Source organism: Xiphias gladius, chromosome 20 (assembly GCF_016859285.1).
Source record: "Xiphias gladius isolate SHS-SW01 ecotype Sanya breed wild chromosome 20, ASM1685928v1, whole genome shotgun sequence".
Classification (NCBI taxonomy): Eukaryota; Metazoa; Chordata; class Actinopteri; order Istiophoriformes; family Xiphiidae; genus Xiphias; species Xiphias gladius.
Window position 1 is genome coordinate 17,382,487 of NC_053419.1, and position 19,561 is coordinate 17,402,047.

A 19,561-nucleotide genomic window follows, 5' to 3' on the forward strand; every position below is an offset into this window, starting at 1 on the left:
AAATGTGCATCGGAGTATTTGTAGCGGTCCGTGATGACTCGCCTTACATTCGAGCGCGGACAACGCTGATTGGTCGTGGCAAGGGGGGGGGCGGGGCGGAGCGTGAACTTATGCGATGTTAAAGCGTAACTTGCGACCAGAACCGTACGTAAGTCTTCCGGGGTTACTCATCATGTAGCAGCAACACCACAGTGTTAGGCATGCCCCGTTACAAGTAAAAGCCGTGCATTCAAAATTTACTCAAGTAAAAGTAAAATTTTCACCTGAGTATTAACATCAAAATATACTTAAAGTGCTTAAAGTAAACATAGTCATTATGCAAAATGGCCCATTGCAGGACAATATGCGGTACTGTGCAAAAGTGTTAGGCACTGCAAGTCAAAAATAATGCAGTGGACGTTTTTTATTGATCAATTAACTTCATACAAATTGCATTGAGCAGAAAAACCTAATCAAATCAATATATGGTGTGACCACCCTTTGCCTTTAAAGCAGCACAAGTTCCCCCCTGTACACTTGCTCAGAGTTTTACAAACCACTCGGCAGGTCGGTTGTTCCAAGCATCTTGAAGAGGTCTCTTCACGTGATACCAGACTCCATGATGTTGAGATCAGGTCTCTGTGGGAGCTAGACCCTCTGCTGCAGGACTCCCCGTTCTTCTTGCCTCTGATGGTAGTTCTTTATGGCTCCGGCTGTATGTTTGGGCTCGTTGTTTTGCTGCAGAATGAAAGCGGGACCGATCAGATGCCTCCGTTATTGTACTGCATGATGGATAAGAATCTAAACATCCAACGTGCCGAAAACCTCTGCACAGTAACGTATACTACATTATTGGATAGTTATTGATGCATTAATGTGTAAGCATCACTAATGTTGTGACTAGAAAATGTGGGGCTAATTTTAACTACTGTATATACTGCTGGGTACTTAATCCATAATAATAAAGCATAATTTATTAGTGATTATATTTTGCAATTATTAATATGAATTTGAAAAGTAACTAGTAACTAAAGCTATCAAATAATTATACTGGACTAGAAGTAAAAAGGACCATAAAGCACAAGTACCTCAAAATTGTCCTTAAGTGCAGTACTTCAGTGAATGTGTGTTAAGTTACGGTATAGTTATACACATTTCCCCTGTAAATACAGCGCACTCTAAAATTTGGCAACCATAGTCAAGGCAACGAGGAAGTCAATAAGCAACAAGTCAAGTTCACAGGCACTACAGAGATCCGTTGCTCTGGTATAATGCAAAACCAACAGTTGATCTGCTGATTTATGTTGAAAGCCCTTCACCACCACCACTGTACTTGCAAATACTTTTACCCCATTACATTTATCTGACTTAAGACTTTAGACACAAAAGGTTGTAAAATACAAAACATTGTTAAAGATTAAACCAGTGATTCCCAGCCTTTTTCATTTGTGTCCTCTTTCCTTGTTTCAGATGTCTCTGTACAAGTACAAAGAGACATTTCTCCTCTAAGCCTCTCAAACATTTTACATTTAAATTACATTCAAATGTTCATTGTTCAAATGATCCAATGTCTCGCCAAAAATCAAATTAGAGAAAAGTCCAAAAATTGAAACCATATTTGTTTATCAGACCTTTGTTTCTTTTTTCTTTCCTCTCCCATTAATCATCCCCTGACCCCTCAGATTTAATTTGTGACCCTCCGGAAAGGCCTGGCGCCTAGGTTAGGAACCACTGGACTAAACCAGCTATCTGCTGTATATCTGCTGTTTCGGTTTCCTGGGGAAGGATCACTCTTACGATACTTTAAGTACATTTTGCCGATATGCTTCTGTGCTATCCTCAAAGAATTTTTTTTTTCTTGAACCCAGGCATAACATAAAACACACACACACACAGCCATGATCGTAGGATACATAAATAGTAATAGAGTACATAAAACATATGATACAGCATGTCAAACATAGAACCTACGAACTTACATACAACACAATCTACACTCAGTTGTCGGTTACTTAGGTACGTCTAACTAAAGCCATTGTTCACTCGTCACCAACTCATCATCTGCTGACACAGATGTTTAACAGTTAAATGGCACGAGAGATAAAATAACTTCTCACACTGTTACACATGGTCTACGACACTCTAAGTCCACCGGGGAAAAGGTCAAAAGCTCCTTTTGGAAAATGTAGGCGACCACTCAGAATGACACAAGCCTTTGCAATCGCCTCCGTGTGGAAAATGTGACACAGGTCAGGCAGCTTACCACCAGTGTTCTAACTGGCTGCTTTAACTTTCTGTGATGCAGCCTGTTCCTTTCATTTGTTGATAGGCTAGCAAACCAAGTATTTATAGGAAGTACAGTCATCCTATCCCTGCCTGTGGTTTCTTCTTTTTAACAGGCAGATACTACATTAATGTCAACGGTGACCATAATAATTCCCCTTTAACAGGATGACAGAGTCTGAATTATTTTTAACATTTTGGCAATCCTGCAATTTTTTACTGCACAGAATAAAGGTGAAAGGACACAATCCTGAGTTCATCCAGTGGAAAAGTATAACATATCAGACACAGTGCCCTCACCTCTGACACGCTGAGATCTGTCCACAGTCAAGAACCTTTAAAGGATCGTTTCACATTTTTGCAGGTCTGCCTTCAAACATGAGCGTCATTTTTGTTTGTTGTAATCATTTCTCTTGCCCAGACTGGTTGTGAAGATGTCCCTTCCTAACACAACTGTATTGTAAGTGGTGGGGGACAAAATCCACAGTCCTTGCTCTCTGTAAAAATGACTTTTAAAGTTCAGCCAAGGCTAATATGAGGCTGTGGGGCTGAGTTTGAAAAATCAAGCCAGTGTCTTTCAAAGTTACAGCCTTTTCAGTTACAGTTCCCTCTTTGTGCTTCTATCCCTCTGCTACCGCTGAGAAATGAAGCATCAGAAAACACAAAGAGAGAGTTTTATACTTCAGTACAAGGACTGTAACTTTGGAAAACATCATCTTGATTTGGTTAACTGTGACTGCTGAAATCTCATATTACCTTCGGTTTAAACCTGTAGGAAATGATATTTATGCCCACTTGCAGCTAGTGGAAATAAGTTGTGAACGCAACATTGACATATCATCACCTTTATAATTGATATGGGAACACGTTTAGTAAACAGTTGCCTATGTATACATCCACCAGTTACAGCGCAACAGTGTAATTTATTTGGAGTTCTTCTTGTATCCCTGTTTTTGGACCAGCTTCTGAGGGAGATATCTGGCTCTTTAGGTCCTAAATGCTCCTCCAGTTCACCAGCCAGTCGCTAACCGTGTCTGCCCGCTGTTTGGTGCGTTTTCATCCTTTACATTGGAATCACTTTAGGAATGGATCCCTTCATGGCCAGTATGGACAGGAGGAATGACAGGAAGAGTTACCAAAACCATCTCAATTCAACGACATATGGGCGTGTGAGCACTGTATTAAGATTGACTTGAATCAGTGTGAACCCATCCTTTAATATTGCCCATTATTATCAGAATCTGTACATTTAGGAGACATTACCATTGGGGACATAGAAGGATTATGACACAATGGGCCCCTGGGTATACATATCGCAGCCATGTAATTTGTGGTCATTTTGTGTCTCTGAGGATTTTTGCATCTCTTTGTGTTGGTTTTGCATTGTTATGCATCTCTTTGTAGTTTTGTAGTTCTCAGTTTTTGTGTCTCTTCCTGGTGATTTTATGTCTGTTTGTAGTTGTTTTGTGGTCGTGTTGCATCTCTGCATTGTTGTTTTGCATGTGTTTGTAGTCTTTTTGCATCTCTTTGTCGTTATTATGCGTCTCTTTGTAGATGTTTTGTGTCCCTTTGTGGTGGTTTTGCTACTCTTTATGGTGGTTTCCCATAGTTTTACATCTCTAGTAGATATTTCTACTATTCTAGTAGATATTTTATCTACAGTATATTTGTGGTTGTTTTGCATCTCTTTTAGGTCATTTTATGTCTCATTAAGTCCTTTTATGTCTCATTGTCAGACCAGAGGCCTCCTGACCCCTCCGGTCCCTGGGCCTGTACCTGGTAGGCCGGTTCAGTAATCCATCAATGATTAGTGATCACATGAAATGGGCTTCTTGGCGTGTGCTGCATGAACTGAACTGAAAAAATAAAGACTACTTTTGCAGTGAAGTTTAACACTACACAGAGGCAATGTCTGATGTGGCCTCTATTGATCTGGGGAAAATGTTTGTTGAGCACACTTTCACTGCCCTGTCCCGCATTCATAGAGTAACACACCTGATAGCTGCTAATGCCAGTTGGTTTTGCGCCTGAACGGTTTGACACAAACAACTGCGAGCACCTTGAGGAGTTTCCTCCTTCACTTTGTGCAGCCTTGCAGATCATATGCCTTTGTCACTAACCGTTATTAGTCTACGACTTCCCTTTGTAAGCCCAGAGGGTGTTTTGTCTAATCGCCCCAGTAGCTTCGATAATGCAAATAATACAGCTGGAAAACAAGTACAAATGCAAACACAGACACAGACAAAATATGCTGTAACTTCAAAGAATAACCCTATTGAAGAACAAAATCAGGAGATCTTTTCATCTGCTGTTCTTGTTTTATAAATAGGCCATAGGAAATATATCTATTGTCTCACGCTGTCCCCCTGTTGTTTGCATTGTATAGGCTACGGTAGCCCAAAAGTCCTAGAAATAGTTGTCTATGGACATCAAGCTTATGTTACACACAAGAGGAAAATGCAATCAGTAGGGCACTTAGTCTCAATAGTATGTTGCTCCTTTGAACTGCCATCGTGTGAGGAAAAAATGGCCGATGTAACAGGAAATATACAGAGGAACACAAGAATGACAGTCTCAAGTTATTAGACAGTAGTTATTTATACAGGTCTTTGTTTGATTTAAGCTGTCCTATTAGAGCGAGACAATATGTTCACCGGTAATATACGCTTCACTTCGCTATACTCTTCTGGAAACTGACGATGTGCCTCCCAGTAACTCTCAAATACAATGCAATGCAGCACTACATCTTGGGGTTAAAAGACTGGGCAACCTGCAAAAGATTACATAGAGTACTGATTAGGCGTGGTGCGGCATCTGTTTGTCATATGTTTGTGCTGAAGCTTAGAAGTGTGTGAAATTGCAAAAAAGAAATCATTATTCAGACAAAAAAAAAAAGTTTCACTGGAAGTTACACCATCCAATTATTAGTTATCCCGTTGTGCGAGTTGGATTGGTCTCATCTTACTGTCATATCAGAATCACAAAACCTGACGGAACTTGATGGAAACTTGTCTTTGACATTGCTCACACTGGTACACATGCAGTAGGCTAAGAACAGACATTGTGGCAAAAATAAACACAAAACGTTAAATGAAAAAATATATAGATACGATACAAATATACTGTATGTATAAAACACTTTGGCTTTAAAGTGCAAATATGCAGAAGTGTTAGGGGACTGAATCCTCTATAGCTTGTTTATCCTGTTAATGGTAGTTGGTATGAAATTTTTTTTATATGTAGTGTGGTTTTTATCAGAGCCATCCAATGAGGAGTTGGAGTGAGATAAGGAGAGGGTGTGAATTGTCCTATGTGATAAAGGGTTGTTTTACAGAATTGTAAGGGTAAGGGACTGTAAATACGTGAGAGTAAGGGAACGCGTGGGGCCTGTTTTTATTTATTTTACTTGCATGGTTGATGATCTGAGAAAGTTTGAATTTGTTTTTAACAGAGATAAAGACGTACCGAGATGTGATTTTGAAAGCGAGGACTGACTCACTGATTGTGGTGTAGACTGTTGTTAAAACTGTAGCATTTCCTCTGCAAAAAGAGACGTTGGTGGGCATTCTTGTACATAGAGTCTTTGTGTTCAGTAAAGGACAGGGTTCTGTCTATTTCAGTGCCCACATAACTGAAGGCCCCTGCCTGCTCTGAATAGGTTGACATCTTCTCATATCCCTGAACTCTCCTGCCCCTTTTTTGCCCCCTCGGTCACTGAGGTCCACTGACCAGATGCTATCAGTTGTTGCAGTTGCTCAGAGGCAAAGCAAAAGAAAGACTGCTGCCCCAGAAGTGCGGAATAATTGACCCCTGTGCAGTGGCTTTTGCCCTCAACTTACACTTGAAAATCTTGGTTTAAACCATATTTTCTCTTTGGCCTTTGAAGATGATTGATGACTTTATCATGAGGTTTGACAGAGAAGTGTCTACTAACATTTGCCTTGAGTGTCATTTCTAAATGCTTTCCTTGTAGGTTTAATAATATTCCCAAAATACGTTGTTTTATCCTCTGATGGTATTGAAGACAGAATGTGTTTTTCTGTTGGATATTTGGATTAAAGACATTCCAGGCTGTTATCTGTTCAAAACTGAGGAGGTGGGAGTCTGTCCGGTTCACCACTTTTTATTGACTTCATCAAAGCCATACTTTTAAGCGGCAGCAATATCATTAATCATATCATATCATATGTTGAAAATATTAGATGTTATATATTCTATGGCTAGTTAATCCAAAGGGATGCAAAGGGAAAGTATTCGGTGCAACCTAATGATTATCTGAAAAATCTTTACCCTGAGGGTGTCCAAAATGAGTGATTGCTCACTCACATGGACACTCAAACACACACACAGGCCTGCACAAGTTTTTTATCTTGAAAAACATGCAAATATAACGTTCTGCCCTAATCACCATGAAATATGTGGTTTCCATATGACTGAACTTCTCTGGCCTCTCTGACAGGGTAGACCTGTTTTTTACATTAACATTCTTGGAGAACAAAGTCCTGAAGGCATCATCTGACCTTAGAGAGCACTGCCACAGGAGAGCTGAAAGACTAGACTTTAAAAATTTTCATTTTAAGTGAATATATGTGATTAATGTAAATACAGAAGAATTTTGCTTTACATAAAACAGTACACACATTTATGTGCTCATACAGTAGTTTTTTTGTGCTCTCTTATTTATTTTCGATTATTATATCTCACTGCTTGATGAGTTGTGTACACACAGACATTTTGGCTTCGATTCTCACTAGGGCTGATCCTGTTAATTTAATCAGGGTGCAATGCCAAGTAAAAATAGCTTACTCATGGGGGGGGGTTAGGGAAAAGATGTTATAACGCAGGCGTTGCTTGTGTACACTTTAGCTGCTGTTTACAGATAACATGTTCCCAGAAAATAAACTATAATTTATGAGTAGTCCCTGCAGCTATCTTCATTCATTGCAGCTGAACTTGATTATTCTCTCACTGTAATTTCCAGGGACAAAAGATATACTTTTTTTCCTAATGTGAAGATCTGCTCTCTTTTTTTTTCTTTTTCAAAAGCCCAGCCCTGACACCACTGTGGGTTTGTAATTTTCTTGTTATCCAACTCTACAGCTGAATGATAGTTAAACAGATACATTTGCTTCCATTGTGTCATGTCCTCCTGTCTTTATCTTGCCTGAGGACATATAAGAGGGGCAGATAAGAGTCCAATGTTACGTTTGTGAATGATCCAATTCTTTTCAACAGCTCTTTGGTTCGAATGAAGGGAACCGCGTCATACTGGGTGAGAGCCCTTCTTTTTGTCATTGTGCCCAAATTTCACCGCCCCTCGTGAATATTTCACAGGAAAAACCTAGTACACCCCGCCCCCTAAAAAACGACACTAAGTAAAAACCTACTATATGGTTGGACTGTGTTTGGTTGTACAAACTTGTGGACACCATTTTCGTATAGCTGGCCCCACTGTTGTGGTCCAGCCAAAAAGAAAAAAAAAAAGAACCGCTATCGAAAAGGAACAAAGACATAAGGTCGGGCTCCTTTTCAAAGATCCATAATGCCTATCACTACAGTCCATTGTACATTTCTGATTGATATCGTGTCTTAATAATTGCAGTGCCCCCATCCGCTGATTTAAGCTGAAGCTGTATATAATAATGGAAAGAATGGAAAAAAAAACAAAAAACAAACGTAGCAAGATGTGATGTTGAAAGCCAGGACTGACTCAATGATTGTGGTGTAGACTGTTGTTAAAATATCTTTCATGACAGCGACTGTGAGGCATTATATAGGCACAGTGGTGCTTTGAGCTAAATACTAACATCAGCATGCTAACATGCCAGTGTTTAACAGGTATATTGGTTTCCATGTTCACCATCTTAGTTTAGTGTGTTAGCCTGGAATTTGCTAATTAAAACTAAATACAAAGTCCAGCTGATGATGGGAAGTGATGAGAATGTCATTCGTTTTGCAGGTATTTGGTTTTAAATCAATGTACTGGACAAATTGAAAGTTTGACCTGATGATACCATTAGATGAAAAGTCAAAGGATCCCCAAATTTATCCTGGGAATAATATGAATTTACAAAATTACACGGCAATCCATCCAATAGCTGTTATGACTAGACACTCAATAGCAAAAATGTCGACCTCATGGTGGCACTAAAGGAAAAGTCAGGAGATCACCAAAGTCATTAGGATACAATGGATATCTGTACAAAATGTTGCGCCAATCCATCTGGTAGAAGCTGAGATATTTCATGGGAAAAGTGAAATCTTTGACCTCGTGGTGGAGCTAGAGGAAAGGTCAGGGAATCCCAGAGTCAATAGATTTCATCCAATGGGAATCATGAATATCTGTATAGAGCTTGATGGCAAGCCATTGAATATTTGTTGAGCTATTTCACAGTGGACCAAATTGGTGAGCCAGCCGACAGACTGAGTATGCCATCCCTGGAGCAATGCTGCTGCTGAGGCAAACAAACAAGGCTTTCTTCTGTCCCATGTGGTCCTGGTATGCATGGTAAAAGATGAGAAGTTTGAATCACGCCACTGTATGATACATGTCAGCTGTAGTCGCAAGCTTAGAACAGACCATAGCGTCATGATGATACTGCTACAACTGGCACCGATCATTTTCTTATGACTACCACTCTGCCGTACTACAAAATCAAGGTGGCAATCTGTCTATTTATTCTGTCAATCGGGCTATAAAAATCTAGATTGCACTGGGTTTAGGAGCAATCTCTAAGGTTAGGCTTTTCAAAATTATTGCAGAATGTTTTGTTATACTGTCAAAAGACCTGAAATGCTGTGCGTATGAACACGCACATATTTAAAAGTGATTAGGGAAATACTAACAAAAACAAAGGTTTTTCCTCATACTTGTGATTCCTTATTCTTCTGTGTTCCATTGAAGGCATTTTCGCCCTCTCACACGTTATCATCAGCACTTCTCATGGTGTTTAGACTGTGGGAGAACATCTGTAGAGTGACAGACAAAATATCTTAAATATCAGCCCGCAACAGTCTGGGGAAACACATTTCCCAAGGAAGAGAGGAGAGTTTATTTCAACATTGTTTGTCTTTCTTATACAAACTGCTTGAGTGTTGGAGTGTCATTTCCACAGGACTGTCTAACAGTCTGCTGAATTTAAAAATTAAAAATCTTTTGGTATTTTGTTTCACTGATCTTTTTCCTATAGGAGAAGCCATATTTGTTGGAACATCATCTCAGAACCAAGTCACATAGTTTTATTATTGAACCACTATGGTGTGAATTCAAATCTCAACACATGCAGTCACGCCTCATGGCTGCTTGAGGTTTAAAATAACCTTATGTCAGTGCCGTGAAGGAATGCTACATACATCTCCTCTGTTCAACTTTGGGACCCTGATCATCTACTGCACAGGATATGTCAAAAGCTTGGCCATGGTGTGTGTGTTTATCGCACTTCCCATTGTTTTTCCATCCAGTGTGAAGATACAGGATAGGAAACACTGAAGAGGACTACAGAACAACACGCCCAACACAAACAAAGGTGCCGGTTTTTAAAAGGTCGATACTGACACTAGTGACTACTATGTGATACTTTAATGGAGATTCAACTGTCTATATAAAATTGGGGAAACAGATAAATAATGATTTTTATTGATATGTTACTCTTATACTTATATTGGCAATTAAATTCTATTCAGGTGAATATTTGGTGATTTATTTATACATATTGAGCGACTGAATTATATTTTCTCCAGATGACCTTTGTTCAACTTGGCCAAGATGATGTTGGGAAACCTCTGGCACCATTGTTGCAAGCTGTCTGTATTTCCCATTAAAAATGTTCTAGGGCCTGTTCCTTATATGTGCGGCCAATTGTTTGCTCAAAACAATAACTTATCAAAGTTGCTATCTGCTGATGTAATAGTATTACTAATATTAGCATTCAAAGTATTAATATGATATTCTGTCTATAGTACGGCAGTTTGGCTTTCTGTAAACAAACACAAACAACAGTCCAATTACCACTAATTTCCAATATCTGGTGGATACTACATTTTTTGGCGATTGTATGTCTATATCTTGTTCTGTGACTTGATACTAATGAAACTTCACCACACTGATATTATTTGTCATCTTTCATTTCTTAATGAGCACATTTGATATTGCGGGTATACAATTTTCCTGAGGTCTGACTACTGTTAACCTACCAGCATGTCCCAGACCATCATAATGCAAAGGCATTTCTATGCAGTTTAAAACATAATTAGGTGGGAAGAAAAACATAAAAGTTGTATTGTATGCCGATGCGTGTGATTCTGCATAGACAGTTCCATACAAGTTGTCTGAACATATCCGCAAAGATGTTAGCGGCATATTTCTTACATAATCTTGAGATATAAATGAAAATCAACTCAACTTTATTGAAAATATTCTCACTGTCTCATAGCATAAGGGAAATCTGGACAACTACGTTTTAGGGTGTCGTTTTCCTCACTGGTATAGGGACAGATTGATGTGGGTCATCGTATGGAGAAGGACTTTTTGAAGCACATCCTGAGCTCCGTGGCAAGGCCGCTAAAACTGTGTACTAAATGTACTAAAAGTAAAAGAAAAAGTCATGCATTGATTTCCAGGCAGTATGTGATTTATTCATAGTACTTTAGCACCTAATTACTCATACCATAGCTATGTTTTGTTCTTTTAAATGATTGTGTGCTTTTCTATATATTATTAAATTATTAAATTATAATTCAGATTATTGTGATTTAAATTAGAAAATATTGAGGGAGTAATTCTTAGAGTAGAGAAACAGATTGTTACTGCAGCCTGCAGTCATGGATGTGGATGCCTTCAGGGGCAGTGGAAAATGCCTGCAGGTTAGTGAACTATAAATGTGAATATATACCTACCTTTGCACTGTAAACACCAACAACCTTCTACCCCAGACAAATATTAGAGGTATTATTTTCATGACTGTCACTGAAAAACACCTGTATATGCCAATATTAGTTTCTAAAATGCTAATATAAGGTAAATTACATGAGGCTGGATAGTTTTCATTTATGTTAATAGACTGAATGTTGTGTGGTCTGTATTTCCCGTAACAGGTACATGTAACACAGTTGTAAGTGGCTGCCTGTGAGTTTCCTTCCTGTTGGTGTTAACTAAAACTTATGACAAAATGTATAACTAAGTAAAAGTTTATGTTGGCTTTTATAGGATGATGTGACAGCAGATGCCAGAGGTGCAATTTTATTGCAGATTATTTGCCTGATGTAAATCACTGTGGCTGAGTGAGTCAACCCTTGTTTTGCCCCGATCAGACATCTTTTTTTTTTCATATATATTTCAGAGTAAAATATTGTACTTTTTACACCGCTACATTATAAGATTATAAAATTATTTTGAAGAATAGCTTTAAAATTATCCAAAATCTCGCCAAAAATAGATTGTGTCGCAGAATCAGTAATCATCTCATGACCCCTCAGATTAATTTTGTGACCCATTGGAGGGAACCATCCCCTTGTTTCGGAATCACTGGACAAAAACACCTGCTGTATATAAAGTAGCTCTACCTCAACCATCTACAACAGCAAAATGCCACTTACACACCATTGCATCAGTATTAACAAACCAATAATGTCGTATACCGTTTAATAATATCTCACTCACAGGGGGCCATTTTTCTTCAGAAAGTGTAGTTATACCTTTTGATACTTTAAGTACATTTTACTTAAGTACTTTTACTTAATGGAGTATTTTATTTTATTTTTTTTCTGTGGGGTACTTTGTTGTGGACTACACTGCTGGTCACGGGCAATATTGTTTTGGGAGCCATACCAAATTTCCTCTCACGCCAGTATGTTAAGGTATCTCACTCTTGACTAAATACAGAAGACCAAGCAGCTGACATCCTGTTATTGTCTTGTCTTGTCAAAGCTGTTGTGTTACAGCAGCAGGGCAAAAAAATATTCATACTGTAAATTAAAGAAATACAGTGCTATTGTTCTATCTAAACCTGTTTATTTTTGATTCATCTGGCTAAACGTTATTCATGGACAGCTTAATAGTTGGCTTGAATATGATTGTACAAGAAGTGACAACTAAATTCTGTCTGAGGCTGTTTTTGTTATGAGTAGAGTGAACGTAACTCTGACCTTTCAGGATAAAGTAGGTATGGTCTTAGAACATACTATTTTGTGAAAAACCTTATGAAGTTGTGTTAAAAACCTTTTAAAGTGATCATATTTTATGTTTGGAAGACTGAAACAAGCGAATGGGATCACTCTTGGTAGCCTTATGTATATATTTCCCTCTTCCCAGGCATTTTATGAGGAAAAGGGGAAGATGACATAACCCATTTTTTAAAAACTTTACGATGAAGCCGTCATACAAGAGAGAGAGGCTAACCAAAAAACACCTTAATCTAGGTACTAGTCAGTATATATTCAAATATCAAAATATTTAAGTATCCATCTACTTGCAGCAGAAAAAAAACTACAAGACGTATAGGCCAGCATTGGATTAATTTGTGTGGGATTTCTTTTCTTTCTCCTCCTATCCAAAGTTGATGTTGACAGGTGCTATGATGCAGCAGTAATTCCATTTGTGTGTTTACACAATGATCTAAGGTCCTTACCTGGAGCAGCTGTCGTCCCCTGCCTTGCTCAGACTTACAGATCCCTGACATTCACTGTTAAACTAAGATGTTTAACAGTATACGTTTGATGTAGTGTCAAACTTACACATTTAAATGTAATGAAAGTCTACTTTCTACCGACATTGAAGTAGCTGGAACTGTCTAAGTGCTTGTACATGAAAGCCCTGTATTTCAATGCTTGACACAGACAGGCTGACAGACAAAAAAAAAAAAAAAAAAAAAAAGCCTGTAAAATATTATTTTTAGACTATGATTAGATACTTATTAAATGTTTGAGCATGTGTGTAGGGCAAGAAATAGCTCTTACCATGCTGTACTCTGGAATGCTGAGCAGCTAGATGACACTTTTGGAGACCATCAGTGGGGTGACGTGCCCTCTTTGTAGTTTATACACTGCAGGAGATGATCATTTCACAAACAAAAAGTTAAAATGCATGAATTACATGTTTGATCAAATCTTAAATTTAGAGAAACTAAAAAACATAGGCAAAAACCAAACTTAACGCTAATTCAGGCCGGCTGGTGAACCAGCTGGCCTGAACTGTAATTAAAATCTGTAATTAAAATCAAATTTGATTCTCTACCGTCTTATTGATTCAGTTTGTAATACCAAATAAAACAACAGCTAAATATGATCATAACAGGGAAAATATGTTGATGTATTAAATGTATTAAATTAGCAATTAATTCATTAGACTAGTTCTTCAGTACAAATAGACAAGAAAGCTGAAAGAAAACATTTTGTTAGCAGGTACTACATTTGTCTTTTTTTAACAAAATGATCTGTTTTTCACAGTTTGACTGACCAGCGTTCTTGATTGCAGTATGTCTGTAGGTCCCGCTCTCTGCTTTTGTAAAGCAGAGCTGTACAACCTTTTAACAGTGTATTGACCTGTTCTTACATTATTATTTATTGTCAAAACAAAATTTGTAGCTTATTGTTTAAACATTATGCCGGTTCTTGTCTTATATTCAGTAGAGTAAACCATTATGAAAAGAACAGCATTCTGGGACCAAACCTATTTGTTAGTACAATAGAATTAGCCTACATGGGCGAAAGTATGTGGACACTTAAACATTACACTCACTTACTGTGACTGTTGAACAACCTATTCAGAAAAACATGAGCTTTAATCTGCTTCATCCCAAAGGTGCTGGATGGGGTTAAGGTCAAGGCTCTGTGTAGGTCTCCTCTTTGACAATCTTGAAAAAACATTCCTTCATTAACATGGATTTGTCGTACTTTGTCATTGTCTTACTGAAACAGGAAAGGGAATTCTTTCAACTGTTGCTGCAAGGTTGGAAGCACACTATTGTATGTATTGTGACATAAAGTATCCTGCGGCAGGATTCACTTTATAGACAAGGGACTTTTTCGTCTGTTATATAAATTAGAGTCCAGCTAACTTATATTATTACAACTAACTTCCCAGTTTATCACATATCTTATGATCGCCTGTGGTTGCATGTTTATGCAAGACTGATTTTTTATATATACCACATGTCACTTGATTTCTAACCTGGCGCGTGAGAGTTGACTGTTCCTGACTCTAAAAAGATCGTTGGAAAAAAAAAAAAAAAAAAGGAGTCAGCCAATCCACAGTGCAAGGTATCTTCAAGTCAAAGCAGTATCAGAGGGCATCTTTTCATGCCTCTGGATGAAACAAAAATGAGGCACAGTTCAAAAAGTTGGAACACTATGATGACAATAATGCCAAGGTATACAAAGGTAAGCCACCTGATAAATGCTACCACAGACATCCCCACGTCCCTCTTTTACCAAAAGGAGCATTTCATCAATCTACTCAGGGTCACATCGCAGACGCATTTCACAGTGAGATTTGAAGTTGGCCTGCGGACCTAGAGGTATTGTAGAGATGATTTTCCGCAGGAACACACACAGAGGGAAACACACAGTTGTCACTGCAGCCCAGTGGAGGAAACGGAGGCTTCAAGCTTCTAATGAATAGAGACAAGCATCTGTGTGCAGTTCTGCTCTACCACCCCAACCCCAAACGTTACAATAAATTTTAACGCTCATTGTGAAACCGTTTCTTTTGCACACACAGCCAGCAGAGGGCGGCAGGGTTCTGCGGTGTCCTTTCTCCTCCTATTATCCTGTCAGCAGAACCTTACCTCCAACTCCTGTCTTGCAGGGGTTGACCAGGCTATATTTCTTGGCGACATTTACTGTAAACCGGGGTCATTATTGAAAGGACTCTGCCCTGCAGTCTGTGCTACTTCTGCTGCTGTTACCACACATACCAGAGAAAATGTACTGTGTCAGAGCTGTTGTCGAGCTGTTAACAGCCTTAGTTTAAAAAAAAGAAAACATTTTCCCTCTCTCTCTCTCTCTTCGAGTGTCGTATATGTAATTGGATGACCATTCCTTGGGAAATAACATTCAGCCAACAAGACAGCCTGCTACACAGTTTTTCAAATTCACAGGGCTGCTTTCACCATGAAGGCGCTAATGGGGTTTTTAGACAAAGTATTTCTACTGAGTACGTCCAACTGTGTCAAATGGACTTTTGACTCGCTTAATGTGACAGGTCATTTCGAAATGTACGTAATTATCTCCATTGGGGGTGTCGTTTTCTCATGTTTTCCTTTTTAATTTGACTTTAATCCCAATTCAGTAATCATGACACATCCATTAATTAACTGTTCATTTCTTGCACATTTTCTTCCACATCAACCCCTCACGTTTCATGCATTCCAGGAATCCTGGAACTGACTTTTTAGTGTGATCGAGTAACAAGCATGTCACCATCACTGGCAAAATGCTAGCCAAACAGTGTAAAATAAGTGAAACTGTTGACCTAAGCAGGAAATAAAGAACAAAAGACTAAGAAGTGACACAAAGTATAAACAAAATGCCACATACATATAACATAAATAGGGGTAGTACATTTCTATTATAAAAATTTTAGGAATGTTTTCATTCTATTTTGTTTCTTTCTGTATATAAATTGAAAATATGACCAATCTTCATAAAGCCTCCCTTGGTAATTATTAGTCCATGGGATTAAAGATTCAAAAGAGGCATTGTCTGTCATTCATTTTAACCATTCGGCAAAATCAGGCTTTGTCTGACTCTCCCAGTGGCGTACAACAAGCCTCAAAGTCTAAAATGTCTAAATATCTAATGTCTAAAAAAGTCTAAATGTCTATTTGGGTATACGTGGTGGAAGGTGTGACCTCAGTGACAATGGTTTTTTTCAGCAGCCACTCTCCTATACTTTTACTACTCGTCTCCAAAAAGGAAAAAACAAAAGAACAAACTCACATTAAATGAAGAAAAGTAGCTTTTTGCTTTCGACACGTCTAACAATAAATGTCATCAGTGAGTACAATATCTTTATATAACTGATCAACAATAATACCTGTGCATGATTTTGTAATGTGGATATTTGCCACTTTGAATTTCTAATTGACCACCCCTGGCACCAGCTTAACCTAAGCTTCGTATCGCTTTCAGAAGACGGTTTCCAGATCAGGTAAAAAAGCAGGATCCAATGACAGTCGATACTGTGGCCTTATGGTGTATATTCCCATGCACATTTTCAGTTTGATAAGCAAAAACCCATACAGTGAAAAAACCGAGGCAAGTATCGGGGGTTCATCAGGTTGGCAGTGAACCCGGAGAGTAAAGCGAACCCGTAGTTCTGTGGGCCAAGGGCAGGTGCCCTCTTCCCCCTGTTGACAATGCAGTCCAGTTCCTGAGAAGTCCTCTTTGCTTTAGGGATAGTTCTGGCCTCGCGCAGTAGAAAAATCAATATTGCTTCTTATACTGCAATCGATCACTTGCTACTGTATTGTGAAACACAGCTGCAAATAACTTTCCATCCCAAAGAGCAGAAAAATAGACAAAGCAAGGGTTACACAAGGACTTTCAAAAGTGTTGACGGGATATTTTCCTTTGAGAGTGACAGTCAGGCAGCTTCTTCTGTTAACAATGCGACACACTGACCAGATGCAGCGGCAGGTGGGCTCAGGCACGGGAACATTAATAGGTGCAGCAGATACAAGCAAAAGTTTTCCAATATTTAACTCCTTACGGAACGTCGATACCCAGCCTCAAAGTGTAAATTGTTAACCAGGTTTGACAGATTAAGCCCTTGATGACTTGTTATTAATAAAGAAACCGATCCTCAAAGAGAGGTGAGGAATGTTGCATGAGCCAGAACAGGATGTGAAGGAATCCAGTCTGAAAGTGGACCAGAATATTTGAATGTATCACATTTACTCTCACCTGTTAAAAAAAAAGTGGTCGAATTACTAATTTACTCATATACTCTAGTGCAACTGTATTTAAATGAGATACTATCAGCAGCTTAAAATAATAATAAAATAATAATAATTAAAATTTGAATAATAATGTTCTGGAGCTTTTGGTGAGAACCCCTTTTTCTGAGCACTTGAGTTTCAAAGTTCTTTTTTTTACCTTGGTAACAGCAGTTGCCAAAAAAATGTCAGTCTCACTTGTGTGTTTATTTGGAGACCAGCTCAGTCCTATGCGTAATACAGTTCCTAATACAAGTGGTTGAATTGCGAATGCAGAGGATGTCGTTTTGTAACACGGTCTAATGATCACACAAGGACAGATTTATTGAGCAAGAGCTCATTTCCCTCCCCCAGCAGCTGCAAAAATACCCAACACAATATCAATCTCAAGTGATCTAATTTCACTTTTTTGTTTTCCTTGATTCAAGCTTTAGACCCTCACACAAAGAGGTGTCGCAGTTGGTCTTATTTTGCTCATTTGAAGCTGAGTTTTCACGTCACAGATGGCATCAATTGACTGAGAGCTTTTGTACGCCATAAATATGGTGACTCAGGACAGACAATTTAGCTGCAAGCTGTAATCATCTTTTATGGAGTAGCTGACTGCGGGTAAGTGATTTCTCACAAGGAGGCCCTTACTTTTCTTTTACATCTTTGTAACATGCTATGGAAAAAAAAACTCTCAGCAGGTACACCTCTTTCCAAAGCTACCCTTCAATATAAGCTGGCATTTATGAAATGATCCATCTAGACCAGCATCCATCTGGGTCGAATAAAAAGTGAAAGTTCAGTCACTGTAGGTATTTGCTCCACAACTGAATAGGAACAGGTGCTGTCAGTGTGTTGGCTTGAAACACACAACAAGACACACACACACACACGTCAACGGGTCATAATTTCATTTTTCCCTCCCAATAGTTGGGACTATTTGGTTTATGACCAAATACTTGCAAAACCAGCCTCAACTGTACTTTGTGTTTACTGCTAATCAGCAAACGTTAATATGCTAAACAAAATTAAAAAACCTTCCTTGATCCATTCCAGCTAAATTTCAGAAATGCAAATGTATCTATTTAAAACAACTTTTGTTGCTTTTATCTGTGAAATAAAATCACCTAAAGGCATTTTCACCATATACTAACATTAAAGCTGTTACTTCACATAGCCTTCAACGGATATTTGATGCTTTTAGTTTCTTTTGTGTATTGATTTTGTTGTTCATAATGTCGCTGTTGATGTCTTATATACTTGGGATGGATTTAAAATTTTGTCAAGTTAGAAAATGTTGAGTGAGAAACAGAAGAAAAAGGATTTTTGTCCCCCGCCACCTGGGTCTTAAAAGTAGATTCTAGTTATAGAATGGATAATAATTGTGGTGAGCACTGATGAAAACGCTGATGAAGTTTAAGCTATGCCGCAATGATGACCACTAACGTACATTTTATAAACAATTTGTGCCCAAATGTTCAGAAAAATGCTCATAACGTGATAAACCCTTCTGTTACAAGTTTCCAAAGACCTTTATGGCGGAACTGATTTAGATTTCATCAAATATCTGCAATGTATTGTGGAATATAAACAAACAATAAATTGAAAAAAATTTAAAAAAAATATATATATATTGCTTTGCTTACTTTTTTTATTGGCAATATTCTCAATATATATATTATATAATTTATAATAAGAAAAATAGGAAATGTCTAGTCTAGTGAATCTGCTGGTTTTCTGGAAATACTTTTGAACCTTGGTTTGTCATCCTGACATAACTACTCCTTCTTGGCAATTCACTCTTGACCTTGAGGTTTACTCAGTGAAATCTTGCGGAAGGTGATTAGGAAACAAAAATATCTTATTTGACTGATTAAATTTCAATTTTAGCTGCTTGATTTATTTACATATCTTGCATTGTCCTGCATCCTGTTTTCTGTTTGGTGGAAAGGATATCAAGGACTGGCCAAGCCAAGATGTGAAGAATGCCCAGTCTGGCTACATTGTGTTCAGATGTCTAGTTTGTGGCCGAGTGGGGCTGAGGGTCACAGATGAATGGCATGGCCTTCACACATGAAGCCATGGTGTTCCCCTGGAAAGAGACTTGTCCTGTCCTATCCAGGTGACGGGGTAACATCTGGTCCAAGTATAATAAATAAAGCACAAAACAAAGCCTTTAACTGCGAGAGTCCCCAGCTATGATCTTATATGATATGATATATGAATATACAATCGTGGAATGTTGGGTTGATTTCTGTCTTGTTAATTACAATGGCCTTGGCTATGGCCTTTTCACAGTAAAGAGCCGGGCTGCGTTAAAGGGAGACTGTCCTACTTCTGCTGAAGAGTGGCCCGCTGTGGCTACATGTGACAGTTAA